We start from the raw sequence: 5285 nt of genomic DNA, 5'->3' as shown, positions 1-5285 counted from the left end.
TTTTCTTTTTTCTTTTAGCGGCCACAGGTACCAAGTATGAAAAATACATGGTGATCACCTGCTGCAGTCATGCAACTAAGCAGATCCCCAAGGAATGAAAAAATTATTCAGATGTTTGACTGTAGGGAACTCCAGAGTATAGAAAGCCCCTGAGGTCTGAGGCAGGTGATGAGGGTGCAAATATGCCCATCTCAGTAAATTTTTTGAGCAAGTGACCAGATATGTTTGTGTATGCTTGCAGATCTCCCTTCCAATCCAAGCTGTTCAACAATTCTTAAAAGAGTGATTGAGTGATTACTGGAGTAAATAATAGTACTTATTACTGATCTAGCAAAATTTTCTTCAGTGTGAAAAAAGAACTGCTTTACTATCAAATAAGTCCATCCTCTGAAAGACCTATATAGAAGGATGAAAATAATGTTTATTATCCTCCTTATTAATCTGATTATTTTCTTCTTAAAGTTATTACTCTACAGACTAATGTGATACTAAATGTAAATAAATAAATGCATTATAACATTATTCTGTAATAACCTAACATTTTGGAATAAAACTACATGGCTTCTAAAGGAATGAGAGGATCTGAATTTCTCTTGCAATTCATTATAGACTGACTCAAAGTTTGTGATGTCCTGGTCCTCTTTGTGATAACACCATCCAAAAGAAAAGAGACTGAGAAGAAATAAGCACAGTAACTCTATGTAATTCAGGAATGGTCCAGGAAAACAAGGCTGAAGCTACTTTGCAGTGGAGGGTCAGTGATGTTTAACAGAAGCCCTCCTATAAAAGGATTTCTGTCTGTCTCCTCCTTATTCCTTAACAAAAAAGACTCACAAAAGGTATACTTGGCTTTCCCTCCCAATAGGAAACCCATTCATAAATCCTCCAGGACTTTCTATCTAGAGAAGTGCTATGGGAAATTGGTAATCACAGCCTGAACCTCTAATTAATCAGGTGAGTGTCAGGTCAACTGTGGGAGCTCAGGTGAGAGTAATTTAACTGTGCTCCTGGAAGGGGTGGAGCTTGACTCCACCTCCTCTAGACCTCATTTAAGGGCTGACCACCACTAAGGCAGCATCTCTTGGAGATAACTTCTTGGTGGAGATTGCCTCAGTGCTTCCTAGCAGACTGAGAGCTTCCATGTGGGTGACTTTTTCCTGTAAGTAATCTTTTGGATATTTATTACCATCTTTATGTTATTGTCACCATACAGAAGTACTAAGAGTGGAGTCTCTTTTGTACACAAATAACCTGATGTAAGAGATCCAAAAATTGATGGTGCAGGTAGAAGAAATTTCTGGAATTAGAAAGAGAAAATTCTGGTATGCTGAGATAGACCTTTGCAGTGCTCTGCTGTGAACTATCTGACAAAACTTCTAGCTGCAAAGCTCAATAAGAGGCAGGAAAAGTCTCCTCAGAAGCTGCAGGATCTTCAGATAAAAAATGTAACAACCGTTTTTTACTGTGCTTATAAGTATTTGGAGGTCAAGGTTAATATAGATTTGGTAGGGCTTCTAACAATAATATAACTTCTATCAAGAGAATGAAAAATTTGCATCATGCATGATTTTAAAGTATACTGTATGCCAACCTCACTTGATCTCTTCATGTTCTTTTATGTATTCAGATGAATTTAAAGATCTACATCTAAATTCACTGGCTGGGGATCAGCTTAATAGGAAATACCATACCTGAATGTCCACAAATCCTCGTCTTCATCCAGCTGCAGTGTACCAACAGCATGTGGGATTCCTACCTACCTGTTAGAATCACTTATTAAGTACCACTTGCCAGTTCAGTAATTGTAGGGTTCTGTTTCAGAGAGTCAGAGAATCTCAGAAGTATAGAAAGGCTGAGATTAAAAGAAACCTCTGGAGGCTGTCTGGTCCAAATCTCTTGCTCAGTCAAGTCCACCAAAAGCATGATGCCCAGCACCATGTCCATGTGGCTTCTGAAGATGTCCAAGGAAGGAGACCCTACACACTCTCTGGATAGTCTGTTCTCCATCATCCACACAGCATGGAAGTACTTCCTGGTGTTCAGACAGAACATACTGTGGTCAAGTATGTGTCTGTGTCCTGTCCTGATACTGGACACAACCAAAGAGAGCCTGCCTCCATCCTCTTTGTACCTTCCATTTGGATATTAATAGACATTAATGAGATTCACCTGAGCCTCCTCTTTCCAGGCGGAACAACTCCAACTCTTTCAGTCTCTCCTCATCAGAGACATTCTCTAGTTCCTTCATCATTATGGTCCTTCACTGGACCCTTTCCAGGATGTCCAAATACCTCTTGTCTCATCAGTGCTGAGCAGAACAGAAATTCCCCAACCTTGATGGACTGACAGCATTTTACCTATAGTAGTCCAGGATACCCTCAAAGCCTTATTTCCTGCAAGTGCACACTGCTGGCTCATGTCCAGTTTGATGTGTACCAGTACCTGCAGGTCTGCTCCTGGAACTTCTTTCCATTTTGTTTATTCCCATTACATCCTTGTTCCTTGTGTTGTCACTCCCCAAGTGCACAAGTTTGCACTTCTCCCTACTGTACTTTATGAAGTGCCTGTCAGTTCATCTCTGCAACCTCTCCAAGTCTCTTTGGATGGTAAGAAAACCCTCTGGCATCGCAACTGTATCTCACTTGCTGACTGTGTTTCAGAACAGACATTGTAGTGAGATTTGTTCCCTTTGGAAGATGTGGACGGACTACGCCCACATTTTTTGCACTACACATTTTAGTGTTGGCGTATAAATTTCTGCCCTTTATATACTTAAACTTATCAAAGGAGAGAAACATAATATGAAACTGGATAGTAGTAGCGTTCCTAGGTTTCTCAGGTCCTAATCCTTAGCAGACTGTATAACTTTACTAGAAAAACAAGATGGTCAATGAGATTTTTTTTGTGACTGCCACTGATAAATGATGTAGGCATACATAAAATGGCAAAACTCTCTCCAGGGTGTTATGAGAACTGAAGTACAAGCATTCTTACCAGTAGTCTTCCATACTGATGTGTTGTCTTCAATATAAGAAAAAGTAGTACCAAAAAAGAATAAAGATTCCAATGTACTTACTCCTTTCTACATTTATTTTGCAATTGCTCTTGGGTATAGAGCTGTTCTTGACTTTCAATATGATAGATTAAAACCCATGAACTTGCTCCATTACATTTTTGCCTGTAAATCAGATAAAAATATTTGATTACCTTAATAATTGCCTGCCAGTGTCTCTAGTATGAAAGAGAGTGAAATAAATAGATGCTTGCACCTGGCTTACTGAAACTTACAACTTATTGCTACTGTTTTCTTCAATTCCATGATTACTGGAATGCCTCTTATTAAAGAAATCTGTGTAAAAAAATCCAAAAGGATTTTGTTCCTTCATTCCCATCCAGATGTCTTAGTCTGTGGCATGTACAATTAGGGCTTGGACTGATTTATTTGGCTTCAGCTGTAGCCATCTAGAATCTTCTTTGTAAATAGTGTATGAAGAAACAAAATTTAACTCACAGCCTTATTAACATCTGCTTGGCTTTGTACTCCTGATGCAAGACACCTCTGAAATTGTCACCCTTTGCTTTTATTATTACTTTTTTAATAGCAAAGAAAAACAGTATGAGCACAGTAAAGAATTAAGAAATTGATGTAATTTTTTTATTTTTTTTTTATTTTTATTTTTTTTCCATGTTGAATAGTGTATCACATCAAAGATACTTTTGGATTACAGCGATATTTTGAAAAGAGAAGAATATCATAATAGCATATGTTGTGGTTTAAATCAGCAGGCGGCTAAGCACCACACAGTCATTTGCTCACTCCGCTCCCCATCAGCTATCCTGATTCTGCTCCTTTCCAGCTCCTTAGCCTTTTCACTGTAAATGGCCTTCGCTCTGTACAACACTGCCTAACAGCAGCTGTAAACATTGGTGTGTTAGCAACGTTGGTTTTCTCCTAGAACCAAAACATCTTTTAAATTAGTCTCTAAATTAGAAATACATGGATTTGAACAGATTTGTTGTATATACTAAAATTTCAAACACATTTTTTTTTTTTTTTTTTGCAATCTGGGGAAATAAGTTAATAAAAACAATAATACTTCCCTGCTTTTTCAAATATGTGGCCATTCTGACTTGATGGAGATATTGCTAATTTTTTAAAAAGTTTATTCTTTAAGGAGTAGTCTGCTATTCTGACTGACACTGAATATCTTCTTACTGTTGAATAATCTTTTATTTTAAAACAGTGGGTTTTTTTGTTTGTTTGTTTTTTTCCCAATATTCTGCTATGGAATCACCCTAGAATTTCAGGCATATTGTCAATGTCAAAAAAATGATCAAACTGACACTTTAGAGATATGACAACATTGTTACAAAAGGTCACAGGATATTGAGAGATCAACTTAAATGACTATTTACTTTGCAAATTACAGTATACTTTAAGTGGCCCGGGCATGCATTCCATATTGTTCATGCATCAGTCAGAAGTATACTATGTAGTATGTTGCTGACTTCATTTTTTTTTTCCAAAATTGCCAACATTCTTGATAAATTATTCTGTACTGAAATGTTGTTTTTTATTATGAGCTCTCTTTTCCTTGCTAGTACATTGAATCTTGATGAGTTTGCTATTCAGAAAGAGTAGATTCACAGAAAGCTTCTCTCAGCTGAAGGGACAGATGAGAGAAGCATAGTGCAACTTTTACTTTTTCTCAAAGATTTCATGCTTTTCTGCTTGCTAGGTAATTTTGCACCCTCTTCTGGCCAAGGCTTTCCATTTTAGATATACAAAATCTGAAATAGGTGAATCCAACCTTAAATTATTTAGTATTAATACCAACTGTTAATATTAATGCATTGAATACAGGCACAACTGTTGGATACAGGCAAACTCCTCTCTACTAGGCCAACACCTAAATCACAAAACATTGAGATCCCAAATGTCAGCTGTGTTTTTACCCTTTGTTGAAAATGCTTTGTAGCTACATCTAAGAAAGCAAAATATATGTTGAAACAAACACATTGTCATGAAACTATCCTGTTCTACATCTTCCTGTAGTCCTCTACCCATCACCACGATAAAAGTTTTCTCTTTTCCTAAGATGAAGGAAAAGACTTGGCCTTAGATTTTTATTTTTTTTCCCAAATCACTCCCTGATTATCATTAGGATGTACAGCAATATATATATATATCATGTAAGAAAGTGAGGAAATTAAAACTACAATTTTATATCTTGAACTTCAGCTAATCTGGAAAAGCTGGTTGATGTCCCCTAGAACACTTCTTG

At 37.0% G+C, this 5285-nt stretch overlaps 1 long non-coding RNA gene across 1 annotated transcript; it reads left to right on the top strand.

Moving 5' to 3' along the window:
• The first annotated feature begins 1068 nt into the window (after positions 1 to 1068).
• On the top strand, positions 1069 to 2441 carry LOC107309749. The gene is made up of 2 exons (XR_001553317.2): positions 1069 to 1159; positions 1628 to 2441. It is a non-coding gene; the product is annotated as an uncharacterized LOC107309749 (long non-coding RNA).
• The last annotated feature ends 2844 nt before the right edge of the window (positions 2442 to 5285 follow it).

Source organism: Coturnix japonica, chromosome 2 (genome assembly GCF_001577835.2).
Source record: "Coturnix japonica isolate 7356 chromosome 2, Coturnix japonica 2.1, whole genome shotgun sequence".
Lineage (NCBI taxonomy): Eukaryota > Metazoa > Chordata > Aves > Galliformes > Phasianidae > Coturnix > Coturnix japonica.
This window is presented reverse-complemented; position numbering and strand designations above follow the sequence as displayed.